Source organism: Phyllobates terribilis, unplaced genomic scaffold, assembly GCF_046119375.1.
Source record: "Phyllobates terribilis strain yellow unplaced genomic scaffold, ASM4611937v1 Scaffold_3__8_contigs__length_932513732, whole genome shotgun sequence".
Classification (NCBI taxonomy): Eukaryota; Metazoa; Chordata; class Amphibia; order Anura; family Dendrobatidae; genus Phyllobates; species Phyllobates terribilis.
In genome coordinates this window covers 508,672,845-508,690,026 of record NW_027362763.1, presented here as the reverse complement: position 1 = coordinate 508,690,026, position 17,182 = coordinate 508,672,845, and positions in this window count along the sequence as shown.

Here is a 17,182-nt window from a genome sequence, read left to right as displayed (position 1 = left end):
GTTCCCTCCCCCCACTCCAGCCAGGGACAGGGACTCTCGTGCCCATCTCAGAGGCATATTGGTCGCCCTGCCCCACGGCAATGTGGTGTAATGTATGCAGGTGTCGGGTCCTGATCCACACTCCATCCTTACCTGAGAGTGAGATATCACACCTCTGGGTGAGGTGCAATACCTCTGTAGCAACCGAGCCCTCAGGGTGCTACAGTTCCATTTATCTTCAGCCTAGGTGACGTATTGTGATACAGGGCCGTGATTTTGGCTATAAAAGGGTCCCCTAGACCCCTAACCCAAGCTTTTTAAGAGAATCAAATATGGCGTGCCAGGAGACTCTATGGAATGCTTTCTCAGCATCCAACGAGAGTATCTAATTCCAAATTTTTAACTGCATCTAGCCCAGGAAATACTTTGTGCCTAGTAGCAGTGTCTGCTAGTCAGCGGATTATCCCGGCTGTTAAGCAAGCTACACCACCTGTAGTTTAGACACTTAATTTTTTCAAAGGAAATGCTTCGGGACCATGGGATACTCAGTGAAGAGCATCAGGAGGCACCCCAAGGCATAGGGGCTGGGACTGGCAGTAGGATGCCTTGCGGTGGACAGCCGAGCTCGATCCTTATAAAAGCTTTTTAACTTCAGCAGCTTTAGTGGACGCTACTGGAGCTGGAATTACACGGCTGCTGGCATGAGACTTGCCCTCCGATAGATCCTTGTAAATGGATTTAAAGTGTATTCATTCAAATTAGAGAGACAATTTAAATTAAAAAGCTTAGAGCTGCCTCCACCACAGGGGGGCTCGCTCGACCCACCAGCGGACAGGCACCAGTATTGGGAGAGGGGGGCTGGCCATCAGGGTTCACCGAGGCTCTGGCACAAACCCGGCGACACGGAGGTGGCACGGGCAGGAGCGGACTGGTCGTGTCGGCTTCTCACTTTTTGGATTTTAGAAGTGCATGACATGCCTATATCTGTGTCTCCCCCTCCTTTTACTCCTCCACCTCTTTTATTTTCGCATGACTATATGTACTTGTCACTTTTCCATGTGTTAGTTATGTCTTCTGAGCAGTTTGTCAGCTTTTGGACACCTTTGAAGGTGTTTTCTATGTGTTTCTATGTGTTTTTGTTTTCCTGCCATTGGTTTTAACGGTGTTCGAAGGTGTTCGACGAACAGTTCGACGAACAGTTCGGCGAACACACGGGTGTTTGACGAACCGAACCGAACTCGAACACTACGGGGGTGGCTCAACACTACTCCTGATTGTTCAGACACAAATAAACCTGTTGAAAATAGTCTGGAATACACCAGTAAATTATAATTGTGGTTTTGCTGTTCCGCGGTAAAAAATCTCTATTATCCTGCGTTTGGCATTTTATGCCGTAAAAAATAAATAATAGTGTCTCCTGATTGTTCAGACACAAACATATCTGTTGAAAATAGTCTGGAATACACCAGTAAATTATAATTGTGGTTTTCCTTTTCCACGGTAAAAAAATCTCTATTATCCTGCTTTTTGCATTTTTTGCCGTAAAAAAATAATAATAGTGTCTCCTGATTGTTCAGACACAAATATTCTTTTGAAAATAGTCTGGAATACATCAGTAAATTATAACTGTGGTTATGCTGTTCCACGGTAAAAAATCTCTATTATCCTGCTTTTGGCATTTTATGCCGTAAAAAATAATAATAGTGTCTCCTGATTGTTCAGACACAAATAAATCTGATGAAAATAGTCTGGTGCAGGCCCGAGAAATACAAGTGTGGTTTTGCAGTTCCACGGGTCAAATCTCGGTATTATCCTGCTTTTCGCAATTTTTGGCAGCAAAATATAAATAATAGTGTCTCCTGATTGTTCAGACACCAATATATCTGTTGAAAATAGTCTGGTATACACCAGTAAACTATAACTGTGGTTTTGCTCTTCTACGGTAAAAAATCTCTATTATCCTGCTTTTGGCATTTTTTGCCGTAAAAAATAAATAATAGTGTCTCCAGATTGTTCAGACACAAATATATCTGTTGAAAAATGTCTGTTATACACCAGTAAATTTTGACTGCGGTTTGGCTGTTCCACGGTAAAAAATCTCTATTATCCTGCTTTTGGCATTTTTTTGCCGTAAAAAAATAAATAATAGTGTCTTCTGATTGTTCAGACACAAATATATCTGTTGAGAATAGTCTGGTGTAGGCCCGAGAAATACAAGTGTGGTTTTGCATTTCCACGGGTCAAATCTATGTATTATCCTGCTTTTCAGAATTTTTGACCGTAAAAAAATAAATAATAGTTTCTCATGATTGTTCAGACACAAATATATTTGTTGAAAATAGTCTGGTGTAGGCCCAAGAAATACAAGTGTGGTTTTGCAGTTCCACGGGTCAAATCTCTGTATTATCCTGCTTTTCACAATTTTTGGCCGTAAAAAACAAATAATAGTGTCTTCTGATTGTTCAGACACAAATATATCTGTTGAAAATAGTCTGGTATACACCAGTAAATTATAACTGTAGTTTTGGTGTTCCACGGTAAAAAATGTCTATTATCCTGCTTTTAACATTTTTTGACGTAAGAAATAAATAATAGTGTCTCCTGATTGTTCAGACACAAATATATCTGTTGAAAATAGTCTGGTATACACCAGTAAATTATAACTGTGGTTTTGCTGTTCCACGGTAAAAAATCTCTATTATCCTGATTTTGGCATTTTTTGCCGTAAAAAAAAAATAATAGTGTCTCCTAATTGTTCAGACACAAATATATCTGTTGAAAATAGTCTGGTATACACCAGTAAATTATAACTGTGGTTTTCCTGTTCCACGGTAAAAAAATCTCTATTATCCTGCTTTTGGCATTTTTTGCCGTAAAAAATAAATGATAGTGTCTCCTGATTGTTCAGACACTAATATATCTGTTGAAAATAGTCTGGTATAGGCCCGAGAAATACAAGTGTGTTTTTGCAGTTCCACAGGTAAAATCTCTGCATTAAACTGCTTTTCGCAATTTTTGGCCGTAAAAAATAAATAATAGTGTCTCCTGATTGTTCAGACACCAATAAACCTGTTGAAAATAGTCTGGAATACACCAGTAAATTATAACTGTGGTTTTGCTGTTCAACGGTAAAAAATCTCTATTATCCTGCTTTTGGCATTTTTTGCCATAAAAAATAAATAATAGTGTCTCCTGATTGTTCAGACACAAATATTCTTTTGAAAATAGTCTGGTATACATCAGTAAATTATAACTGTGGTTTTGCTGTTCCACGGTAAAAAATCTCTATTATCCTGCTTTTGGCATTTTTTGCCGTAAAAAATGAATAATAGTGTCTCCAGATTGTTCAGACACAAATATATCTGTTGAAAATAGTTTGGTATACACCAGTAAATTATAACTGTGGTTTTGCTGTTCCACGTTAAAACATATCTATTATCCTGCTTTTGGCAGTTTTTGCTGTAAAAAATAAATAATAGTGTCTCCTGATTGTTCAGACAAATATATCTGTTGAAAAGAGTCTGGTGTAGGTCCTAGAAATAAAAGTGTGGTTTTGCAGTTCCATGGATCAAATCTCTTTATTATCCTGCTTTTTGCAATTTTTGGATGTAAAAAATAAATAATAGTGTCTCCTGATTGTTCAGACACAGATATATCTGTTGAAAATTGTCTGGTATATACCAGTAAATTATAACTGTGGTTTTGCTGTTCCACGGTAAAAAATCTCTATTATCCTGCTTTTGGCATTTTTTGCCGTAAAAAATAAATAATAGTGTCTCCTGATTGTTCAGACACAAATATATCTGTTGAAAATAGTCTGGTGTAGGCCCGAGAAATACAAGTGTGGTTTTGCAGTTCCACAGGTAAAATCTCTGCATTATCCTGCTTTTCGCAATTTTTGGCAGTAAAAAATAAATAATAGTGTCTCCTGATTGTTCAGACACAAATAAACCTGTTGAAAATAGTCTGTGAATATACCAGTAAATTATAACTGTGGTTTTGCTGTTCCACGGTAAAAAATCTCTATTATCCGGCTTTTGGCATTTTTTGCTGTAAAAAATAAATAATAGTGTCTTCTGATTGTTCAGACACAAATATATCTGTTGAAAATAGTCTGGAATACACCAGTGAATTATAACTGTGGTTTTCCTGTTCCACGGTAAAAAAATCTCTATTATCCTGCTTTTGGCATTTTTTGCCGTAAAAAATTAATAATAGTGTCTCCTGATTGTTCAGACAGAAATAAATCTGATGAAAATAGTCTGGTGTAGATCCTTGAAATACAAGTGTGGTTTTGCAGTTCAACGGGCCAAATCTCTGTATTATCCTGCTTTACGCAATTTTTGGCAGCAAAATATAAATAATAGTGTCTCCTGATTGTTCCGACACAAATATATATGTTGAAAATAGTCTGGTATACACCAGTAAACTATAACTGTGATTTTGCTGTTCCACGGTAAAAAATCTCTATTATCCTGATTTTGGCATTTTTTGCCGTAAAAAATAAATAATAGTGTCTCCTGATTGTTCAGACACAAATATATCTGTTGAAAATAGTCTGGTATACACCAGTAAATTATAACTGTGGTTTTCCTGTTCCACGGTAAAAAAATCTCTATTATCCTGCTTTTGGCTTTTTTTGCCGTAAAAAATAAATGATAGTGTCTCCTGATTGTTCAGACACTAATATATCTGTTGAAAATAGTCTGGTATAGGCCCGAGAAATACAAGTGTGGTTTTGCAGTTCCACGATCAAATCTCTTTATTATCCTGCTTTTCGCAATTTTTGGATGTAAAAAATAAATAATAGTGTCTCCTGATTGTTCAGACACAGATATATCTGTTGAAAATAGTCTGGTATACACCAGTAAATTATAACTGTGGTTTTGCTGTTCCTCGGTAAAAAATCTCTATTATCCTGCTTTTGGCATTTTTTGCCGTAAAAAATAAATAATAGTGTCTCCTGATTTTTCAGACACAAATATATCTGTTGAAAATAGTCTGGTGCAGGCCCCAGAAATACAAGTGTGGTTTTGCAGTTCCACGGGTAAAATCTCTGCATTATCCTGCTTTTCGCAATTTTTGGAAGTAAAAAATAAATAATAGTGTCTCCTGATTGTTCAGACACAAATAAACCTGTTGAAAATAGTTTGGAATACACCAGTAAATTATAAATGTGGTTTTGCTGTTCCGCGGTAAAAATTCTCTATTATCCTGCTTTTCGCATTTTTTGCCCTAAAAAATAAATAATAGTGTCTCCTGATTGTACAGACACAAATATTCTTTTGAAAATAGTCTGGTATACATCAGTAAATTATAACTGTGGTTATGCTGTTCCACGGTAAAAAATCTCTATTATCCTGCTTTTGGCATTTTATGCCGTAAAAAATAAATAATAGTGTCTCCTGATTGTTCAGACACAAACATAACTGTTGAAAATAGTCTGGAATACACCAGTAAATTATAACTGTGGTTTTCCTGTTCCACGGTAAAAATATCTCTATTATCCTGCTTTTGGCATTTTTTGCCGTATTTTTGGCAGCAAAATATAAATAATAGTGTCTCCTGATTGTTCAGACACAAATGTATCTGTTGAAAATAGTCTGGTATACACCAGTAAATTAAAATTGTGGTTTTGCTGTTTCACGGTAAAAAATCTCTATTATCCGGCTTTTGGCATTTTTTGCCGTAAAAAATAAATAATAGTGTCTCCTGATTGTTCAGACACAAATATATCTGTTGAAAATAGTCTGGTATACACCAGTAAATTATAACTGTGGTTTTGGTGTTCCACGGTAAAAAATCTCTATTATCCTGCTTTTAACATTTTTTGACGTAAAAAATAAATAATAGTGTCTCCTGATTGTTCAGACACAAATATATCTGTTGAAAATAGTCTGGTATACACCAGTAAATTATAACTGTGGTTTTGCTGTTCCACGGTAAAAAATCTCTATTATCCTGATTTTGGCATTTTTTGCCGTAAAAAATAAATAATAGTGTCTCCTGATTGTTCAGACACAAATATATCTGTTGAAAATAGTCTGGTGTAGGAACCAGAAATACAAGTGTGGTTTTGCAGTTCCATGGGTCAAATCTCTGTATTATCCTGCTTTTTGCAATTTTTGGCCGTAAAAAATAAATAATATTGTCTCCTGATTGTTCAGACACAGATATATCTGTTGAAAATAGTCTGGTATATACCAGTAAATTATAACTGTGGTTTTGCTGTTCCACGGTAAAAAATCTCTATTATCCTGCTTTTGGCATTTTTTGCCGTAAAAAATAAATAATAGTGTCTCCTGATTTTTCAGACACAAATATATCTGTTGAAAATAGTCTGGTGTAGGCCCCAGAAATACAAGTGTGGTTTTGCAGTTCCACGGGTAAAATCTCTGCATTATCCTGCTTTTCGCAATTTTTGGAAGTAAAAAATAAATAATAGTGTCTCCTGATTGTTCAGACACAAATAAACCTGTTGAAAATAGTTTGGAATACACCAGTAAATTATAACTGTGGTTTTGCTGTTCCGCGGTAAAAATTCTCTATTATCCTGCTTTTCGCATTTTTTGCCCTAAAAAATAAATAATAGTGTCTCCTGATTGTACAGACACAAATATTCTTTTGAAAATAGTCTGGTATACATCATTAAATTATAACTTTGGTTATGCTGTTCCACGGTAAAAAATCTCTATTATCCTGCTTTTGGCATTTTATGCCGTAAAAAATAAATAATAGTGTCTCCTGATTGTTCAGACACAAACATATCTGTTCAAAATAGTCTGGAATACACCAGTAAATTATAACTGTGGTTTTCCTGTTCCACGGTAAAAAAATCTCTATTATCCTGCTTTTGACATTTTTTGCCGTAAAAAAATAATAATAGTGTCTCCTGATTGTTCAGACACATATATATTTGTTGAGAATAGTCTGGTGTAGGCCCGAGAAATACAAGTGAGGTTTTGCATTTCCACGGGTCAAATCTATGTATTATCCTGCTTTTCACAATTTTTGGCCGTAAAAAATAAATAATAGTGTCTCCTGATTGTTCATACACAAATATATCTGTTGAAAATAGTCTGGTATACACCAGTAAATTAAAACTGTGGTTTTGCTGTTTCACGGTAAAAAATCTCTATTATCCGACTTTTGGCATTTTTTGCCGTAAAAAATAAATAAGTGTCTCCTGATTGTTCAGACACAAATATATCTGTTGAAAATAGTCTGGTGTAGGCCCGAGAAACACAAGTGTGGTTTTGCAGATCCACGGGTCAAATCTCTGTATTATCCTGCTTTTCACAATTTTTGGCCGTAAAAAAAAAATAATAGTGTCTCCTGATTGTTCAGACACAAATATATCTGTTGAAAATAGTCTGGTATACACCAGTAAATTATAACTGTGGCTTTGGTATTCCATGGTAAAAAATCTCTATTATCCTGCTTTTAACATTTTTTGATGTAAAAAATAAATAATAGTGTCTCCTGATTGTTCAGACACCAATATATCTGTTGAAAATAGTCTGGTATACACCAGTAAACTATAACTGTGGTTTTGCTCTTCTACGGTAAAAAATCTCTTTTATCCTGCTTTTGGCATTTTTTGCCGTAAAAAAATAAATAATAGTGTCTCCAGATTGTTCAGACACAAATATATCTGTTGAAAAGAGACTGTTATACACCAGTAAATTTTGACTGTGGTTTGGCTGTTCCACGGTAAAAAATCTCTATTATCCTGCTTTTGTCATTTTTTGCCGTAAAAAAATAAATAATAGTGTCTCCTGATTGTTCAGACACAAATATATTTGTTGAGAATAGTCTGGTGTAGGCCCGAGAAATACAAGTGAGGTTTTGCATTTCCACGGGTCAAATCTATGTATTATCCTGCTTTTCACAATTTTTGGCCGTAAAAAATAAATAATAGTGTCTCCTGATTGTTCAGACACAAATATACCTGTTGAAAATAGTCTGGTATACACCAGTAAATTAAAACTGTGGTTTTGCTGTTTCACGGTAAAAAATCTCTATTATCCGACTTTTGGCATTTTTTGCCGTAAAAAATAAATAAGTGTCTCCTGATTGTTCAGACACAAATATATCTGTTGAAAATAGTCTGGTGTAGGAACCAGAAATACAAGTGTGGCTTTGCAGTTCCATGGGTCAAATCTCTGTATTATCCTGCTTTTTTTAATTTTTGGCAGCAAAATATAAATAATAGTGTCTCCGGATTGTTCAGACACCAATATATCTGTTGAAAATAGTCTGGTGTAGGAACCAGAAATACAAGTGTGGTTTTGCAGTTCCACGGGTAAAATCTCTGCATTATCCTGCTTTTCGCAATTTTTGGAAGTAAAAAATAAATAATAGTGTCTCCTGATTGTTCAGACACAAATCAACCTGTTGAAAATAGTTTGGAATACACCAGTAAATTATAAATGTGGTTTTGCTGTTCCGCGGTAAAAATTCTCTATTATCCTGCTTTTCGCATTTTTTGCCCTAAAAAATAAATAATAGTGTCTCCTGATTGTACAGACACAAATATTCTTTTGAAAATAGTCTGGTATACATCAGTAAATTATAACTGTGGTTATGCTGTTCCACGGTAAAAAATCTCTATTATCCTGCTTTTGGCATTTTATGCCGTAAAAAATAAATAATAGTGTCTCCTGATTGTTCAGACACAAACATATCTGTTGAAAATAGTCTGGAATACACCAGTAAATTATAACTGTGGTTTTCCTGTTCCACGGTAAAAAAATCTCTATTATCCTGCTTTTGGCATTTTTTGCCGTAAAAAAATAATAATAGTGTCTCCTGATTGTTCAGACACAAATAAATCTGATGAAAATAGTCTGGTGCAGGCCCGAGAAATACAAGTGTGGTTTTGCAGTTCCACGGGTCAAATCTCTGTATTATCCTGCTTTTCGCAATTTTTGGCAGCAAAATATAAATAATAGTGTCTCCTGATTGTTCAGACACCAATATATCTGTTGAAAATAGTCTGGTATACACCAGTAAACTATAACTGTGGTTTTGCTCTTCTACGGTAAAAAATCTCTTTTATCCTGCTTTTGGCATTTTTTGCCGTAAAAAAATAAATAATAGTGTCTCCAGATTGTTCAGACACAAATATATCTGTTGAAAAAAGTCTGTTATACACCAGTAAATTTTGACTGTGGTTTGGCTGTTCCAAGGTAAAAAATCTCTATTATCCTGCTTTTGGCATTTTTTGCCGTAAAAAAATAAATAATAGTGTCTCCTGATTGTGCAGACACATATATATTTGTTGAGAGTAGTCTGGTGTTTGCCCGAGAAATACAAGTGAGGTTTTGCATTTCCACGGGTCAAATCTATGTATTATCCTGCTTTTCACAATTTTTGGCCGTAAAAAATAAATAATAGTGTCTCCTGATTGTTCAGACACAAATATATCTGTTGAAAATAGTCTGGTATACACCAGTAAATTAAAACTGTGGTTTTGCTGTTTCACGGTAAAAAATCTCTATTATCCGACTTTTGGCATTTTTTGCCGTAAAAAATAAATAAGTGTCTCCTGATTGTTCAGCCACAAATGTATCTGTTGAAAATAGTCTGGTGTAGGCCCGAGAAACACAAGTGTGGTTTTGCAGATCCACGGGTCAAATCTCTGTATTATCCTGCTTTTCACAATTTTTGGCCGTAAAAAAAAAATAATAGTGTCTCCTGATTGTTCAGACACAAATATATCTGTTGAAAATAGTCTGGTATACACCAGTAAATTATAACTGTGGTTTTGGTGTTCCATGGTAAAAAATCTCTATTATCCTGCTTTTAACATTTTTTGATGTAAAAAATAAATAATAGTGTCTCCTGATTGTTCAGACACAAATATATCTGTTGAAAATAGTCTGGTAAACACCAGTAAATTATAACTGTGGTTTTGCTGTTCCACGGTAAAAAAATCTCTATTATCCTGATTTTGGCATTTTTTGCCGTAAAAAATAAATAATAGTGTCACCTGATTGTTCAGACACAAATATATCTGTTGAAAATAGTCTGGTGTAGGAACCAGAAATACAAGTGTGGTTTTGCAGTTCCATGGGTCAAATCTCTGTATTATCCTGCTTTTCGGAATTTTTGGCAGCAAAATATAAATAATAGTGTCTCCTGATTGTTCAGACACCAATATATCTGTTGAAAATAGTCTGGTATACACCAGTAAACTATAACTGTGGTTTTCCTCTTCTACGGTAAAAAATCTCTTTTATCCTGCTTTTGGCATTTTTTGCCGTAAAAAATAAATAATAGTGTCTCCAGATTGTTCAGACACAAATATATCTGTTGAAAAAAGTCTGTTATACACCAGTAAATTTTGACTGTGGTTTGGCTGTTCCACGGTAAAAAATCTCTATTATCCTGCTTTTGGCATTTTTTGCCGTAAAAAAATAAATAATAGTGTCTCCTGATTGTTCAGACACAAATATATCTGTTGAAAATAGTCTGGTGTAGGCCCGAGAAATACAAGTGAGGTTTTGCATTTCCACGGGTCAAATCTATGTATTATCCTGCTTTTCACAATTTTTGGCCGTAAAAAATAAATAATAGTTTCTCATGATTGTTCAGACACAAATATATCTGTTGAAAATAGTCTGGTGTAGGCCCAAGAAATGCAATGTGGTTTTGCACTTCCACGGGTCAAATCTCTGTATTATCCTGCTTTTCACAATTTTTGGCCGTAAAAAATAAATAATAGTGTCTCCTGATTGTTCAGACACAAATGTATCTGTTGAAAATAGTCTGGTATACACCAGTAAATTAAAATTGTGGTTTTGCTGTTTCACGGTAAAAAATCTCTATTATCCGGCTTTTGGCATTTTTTGCCGTAAAAAATAAATAATAGTGTCTCCTGATTGTTCAGACACAAATATATCTGTTGAAAATAGTCTGGTATACACCAGTAAATTATAACTGTGGTTTTGGTGTTCCACGGTAAAAAATCTCTATTATCCTGCTTTTAACATTTTTTGACGTAAAAAATAAATAATAGTGTCTCCTGATTGTTCAGACACAAATATATCTGTTGAAAATAGTCTGGTATACACCAGTAAATTATAACTGTGGTTTTGCTGTTCCACGGTAAAAAATCTCTATTATCCTGATTTTGGCATTTTTTGCCGTAAAAAATAAATAATAGTGTCACCTGATTGTTCAGACACAAATATATCTGTTGAAAATAGTCTGGTGTAGGAACCAGAAATACAAGTGTGGTTTTGCAGTTCCATGGGTCAAATCTCTGTATTATCCTGCTTTTTGCAATTTTTGGCCGTAAAAAATAAATAATATTGTCTCCTGATTGTTCAGACACAGATATATCTGTTGAAAATAGTCTGGTATATACCAGTAAATTATAACTGTGGTTTTGCTGTTCCACGGTAAAAAATTTCTATTATCCTGCTTTTGGCATTTTTTGCCGTAAAAAATAAATAATAGTGTCTCCTGATTTTTCAGACACAAATATATCTGTTGAAAATAGTCTGGTGTAGGCCCCAGAAATACAAGTGTGGTTTTGCAGTTCCACGGGTAAAATCTCTGCATTATCCTGCTTTTCGCAATTTTTGGAAGTAAAAAATAAATAATAGTGTCTCCTGATTGTTCAGACACAAATAAACCTGTTGAAAATAGTTTGGAATACACCAGTAAATTATAACTGTGGTTTTGCTGTTCCGCGGTAAAAATTCTCTATTATCCTGCTTTTCGCATTTTTTGCCATAAAAAATAAATAATAGTGTCTCCTGATTGCACAGACACAAATATTCTTTTGAAAATAGTCTGGTATACATCATTAAATTATAACTTTGGTTATGCTGTTCCACGGTAAAAAATCTCTATTATCCTGCTTTTGGCATTTTATGCCGTAAAAAATAAATAATAGTGTCTCCTGATTGTTCAGACACAAACATATCTGTTCAAAATAGTCTGGAATACACCAGTAAATTATAACTGTGGTTTTCCTGTTCCACGGTAAAAAAATCTCTATTATCCTGCTTTTGACATTTTTTGCCGTAAAAAAATAATAATAGTGTCTCCTGATTGTTCAGACACATATATATTTGTTGAAAATAGTCTGGTGTAGGCCCGAGAAATACAAGTGAGGTTTTGCATTTCCACGGGTCAAATCTATGTATTATCCTGCTTTTCACAATTTTTGGCCGTAAAAAATAAATAATAGTGTCTCCTGATTGTTCAGACACAAATATATCTGTTGAAAATAGTCTGGTATACACCAGTAAATTAAAACTGTGGTTTTGCTGTTTCACGGTAAAAAATCTCTATTATCCGACTTTTGGCATTTTTTGCCGTAAAAAATAAATAAGTGTCTCCTGATTGTTCAGACACAAATATATCTGTTGAAAATAGTCTGGTGTAGGCCCGAGAAACACAAGTGTGGTTTTGCAGATCCACGGGTCAAATCTCTGTATTATCCTGCTTTTCACAATTTTTGGCCGTAAAAAAAAAATAATAGTGTCTCCTGATTGTTCAGACACAAATATATCTGTTGAAAATAGTCTGGTATACACCAGTAAATTATAACTGTGGCTTTGGTATTCCATGGTAAAAAATCTCTATTATCCTGCTTTTAACATTTTTTGATGTAAAAAATAAATAATAGTGTCTCCTGATTGTTCAGACACCAATATATCTGTTGAAAATAGTCTGGTATACACCAGTAAACTATAACTGTGGTTTTGCTCTTCTACGGTAAAAAATCTCTTTTATCCTGCTTTTGGCATTTTTTGCCGTAAAAAAATAAATAATAGTGTCTCCAGATTGTTCAGACACAAATATATCTGTTGAAAAGAGACTGTTATACACCAGTAAATTTTGACTGTGGTTTGGCTGTTCCACGGTAAAAATCTCTATTATCCTGCTTTTGTCATTTTTTGCCGTAAAAAAATAAATAATAGTGTCTCCTGATTGTTCAGACACAAATATATTTGTTGAGAATAGTCTGGTGTAGGCCCGAGAAATACAAGTGAGGTTTTGCATTTCCACGGGTCAAATCTATGTATTATCCTGCTTTTCACAATTTTTGGCCGTAAAAAATAAATAATAGTGTCTCCTGATTGTTCAGACACAAATATACCTGTGGAAAATAGTCTGGTATACACCAGTAAATTAAAACTGTGGTTTTGCTGTTTCACGGTAAAAAATCTCTATTATCCGACTTTTGGCATTTTTTGCCGTAAAAAATAAATAAGTGTCTCCTGATTGTTCAGACACAAATATATCTGTTGAAAATAGTCTGGTGTAGGCCCGAGAAACACAAGTGTGGTTTTGCAGATCCAAGGGTCAAATCTCTGTATTATCCTGCTTTTCACAATTTTTGGCCGTAAAAAAAAAATAATAGTGTCTCCTGAATGTTCAGACACAAATATATCTGTTGAAAATAGTCTGGTATACACCAGTAAATTATAACTGTGGTTTTGGTGTTCCATGGTAAAAAATCTCTATTATCCTGCTTTTAACATTTTTTGACGTAAAAAATAAATTATAGTGTCTCCTGATTGTTCACACACAAATATATCTGTTGAAAATAGTCTGGTATACACCAGTAAATTATAACTGTGGTTTTGCTGTTCCACGGTAAAAAATCTCTATTATCCTGCTTTTGGCATTTTTTGCCGTAAAAAATAAATAATAGTGTCTCCTGATTTTTCAGACACAAATATATCTGTTGAAAATAGTCTGGTGTAGGCCGCAGAAATACAAGTGTGGTTTTGCAGTTCCACGGGTAAAATCTCTGCATTATCCTGCTTTTCGCAATTTTTGGAAGTAAAAAATAAATAATAGTGTCTCCTGATTGTTCAGACACAAATAAACCTGTTGAAAATAGTTTGGAATACACCAGTAAATTATAACTGTGGTTTTGCTGTTCCGCGGTAAAAATTCTCTATTATCCTGCTTTTCGCATTTTTTGCCCTAAAAAATAAATAATAGTGTCTCCTGATTGTACAGACACAAATATTCTTTTGAAAATAGTCTGGTATACATCAGTAAATTATAACTGTGGTTATGCTGTTCCACGGTAAAAAATCTCTATTATCCTGCTTTTGGCATTTTATGCCGTAAAAAATAAATAATAGTGTCTCCTGATTGTTCAGACACAAACATATCTGTTCAAAATAGTCTGGAATACACCAGTAAATTATAACTGTGGTTTTCCTGTTCCACGGTAAAAAAATCTCTATTATCCTGCTTTTGACATTTTTTGCCGTAAAAAAATAATAATAGTGTCTCCTGATTGTTCAGACACAAATAAATCTGATGAAAATAGTCTGGTGCAGGCCCGAGAAATACAAGTGTGGTTTTGCAGTTCCACGGGTCAAATCTCTGTATTATCTTGCTTTTCGCAATTTTTGGCAGCAAAATATAAATAATAGTGTCTCCTGATTGTTCAGACACCAATATATCTGTTGAAAATAGTCTGGTATACACCAGTAAACTATAACTGTGGTTTTGCTCTTCTACGGTAAAAAATCTCTTTTATCCTGCTTTTGGCATTTTTTGCCGTAAAAAAATAAATAATAGTGTCTCCAGATTGTTCAGACACAAATATATCTGTTGAAAAGAGTCTGTTATACACCAGTAAATTTTGACTGTGGTTTGGCTGTTCCACGGTAAAAAATCTCTATTATCCTGCTTTTGGCATTTTTTGCCGTAAAAAAATAAATAATAGTGTCTCCTGATTGTTCAGACACAAATATATTTGTTGAGAATTATCTGGTGTAGGCCCAAGAAATACAAGTGAGGTTTTGCATTTCCACGGGTCAAATCTATGTATTATCCTGCTTTTCACAATTTTTGGCCGTAAAAAATAAATAATAGTGTCTCCTGATTGTTCAGACACAAATATATCTGTTGAAAATAGTCTGGTATACACCAGTAAATTAAAACTGTGGTTTTGCTGTTTCACGGTAAAAAATCTCTATTATCCGACTTTTGGCATTTTTTGCCGTAAAAAATAAATAAGTGTCTCCTGATTGTTCAGACACAAATGTATCTGTTGAAAATAGTCTGGTGTAGGCCCGAGAAACACAAGTGTGGTTTTGCAGATCCACAGGTCAAATCTCTGTATTATCCTGCTTTTCACAATTTTTGGCCATAAAAAAAAAATAATAGTGTCTCCTGAATGTTCAGACACAAATATATCTGTTGAAAATAGTCTGGTATACACCAGTAAATTATAACTGTGGTTTTGGTGTTCCATGGTAAAAAATCTCTATTATCCTGCTTTTAACATTTTTTGACGTAAAAAATAAATAATAGTGTCTCCTGATTGTTCAGACACAAATATATCTGTTGAAAATAGTCTGGTATACACCAGTAAATTATAACCGTGGTTTTGCTGTTCCACGGTAAAAAATCTCTATTATCCTGATTTTGGCATTTTTTGCCGTGAAAAATAAATGATAGTGTCTCCTGATTGTTCAGACACAAATATATCTGTTGAAAATAATCTGGTGTAGGAACCAGAAATACAAGGGTGGCTTTGCAGTTCCATGGGTCAAATCTCTGTATTATCCTGCTTTTCGCAATTTTTGGCAGCAAAATATAAATAATAGTGTCTCCTGATTGTTCAGACACCAATATATCTGTTGAAAATAGTCTGGTATACACCAGTAAACTATAACTGTGGTTTTGCTCTTCTACGGTAAAAAATCTCTTTTATCCTGCTTTTGGCATTTTTTGCCGTAAAAAATAAATAATAGTGTCTCCAGTTTGTTCAGACACAAATATATCTGATGAAAAAAGTCTGTTATACACCAGTAAATTTTGACTGTGGTTTGGCTGTTCCACGGTAAAAAATCTCTATTATCCTGCTTTTGGCATTTTTTGCCGTAAAAAAATAAATAATAGTGTCTCCTGATTGTTCAGACACAAATATATCTGTTGAAAATAGTCTGGTGTAGGCCCAAGAAATACAAGTGAGGTTTTGCATTTCCACGGGTGAAATCTATGTATTATCCTGCTTTTCACAATTTTTGGCCGTAAAAAATAAATAATAGTTTCTCATGATTGTTCAGACACAAATATATCTGTTGAAAATAGTCTGGTGTAGGCCCAAGAAATACAAGTGTGGTTTTGCACTTCCACGGGTCAAATCTCTGTATTATCCTGCTTTTCACAATTTTTCGCCGTAAAAAATAAATAATAGTGTCTCCTGATTGTTCAGACACAAATATATCTGTTGAAAATAGTCTGGTATACACCAGTAAATTAAAATTGTGGTTTTGCTGTTTCACGGTAAAAAATCTCTATTATCCGGCTTTTGGCATTTTTTGCCGTAAAAAATAAATAAGTGTCTCCTGATTGTTCAGACACAAATATTTCTGTTGAAAATAGTCTGGTGTAGGCCCGAGAAATACAAGTGTGGTTTTGCAGATCCACAGGTCAAATCTCTGTATTATCCTGCTTTTCACAATTTTTGGCCGTAAAAAAAAAATAATAGTGTCTCCTGATTGTTCAGACACAAATATATCTGTTGAAAATAGTCTGGTATACACCAGTAAATTATAACTGTGGTTTTGGTGTTCCACGGTAAAAAATCTCTATTATCCTGCTTTTAACATTTTTTGACGTAAAAAATAAATAATAGTGTCTCCTGATTGTTCAGACACAAATATATCTGTTGAAAATAGTCTGGTATACACCAGTAAATTATAACTGTGGTTTTGCTGTTCCACGGTAAAAAATCTCTATTATCCTGATTTTGGCATTTTTTGCCGTAAAAAATAAATAATAGTGTCTCCTGATTGTTCAGACACAAATATATCTGTTGAAAATAGTCTGGTGTAGGAACCAGAAATACAAGTGTGGTTTTGCAGTTCCATGGGTCAAATCTCTGTATTATCCTGCTTTTTGCAATTTTTGGCCGTAAAAAATAAATAATAGTGTCTCCTGATTGTTCAGACACAAATAAACCTGTTGAAAATAGTCTGGAATACACCAGTAAATTATAACTGTGGTTTTGCTGTTCCGCGGAAAAAAATCTCTATTATCCTGCTTTTCGCATTTTTTGCCCTAAAAAATAAATAATAGTGTCTCCTGATTTTACACACACAAATATTCTTATGAAAATAGTCTGGTATACATCAGTAAATTATAACTGTGGTTATGCTGTTCCATGGTAAAAAATCTCTATTATCCTGCTTTTGGCATTTTATGC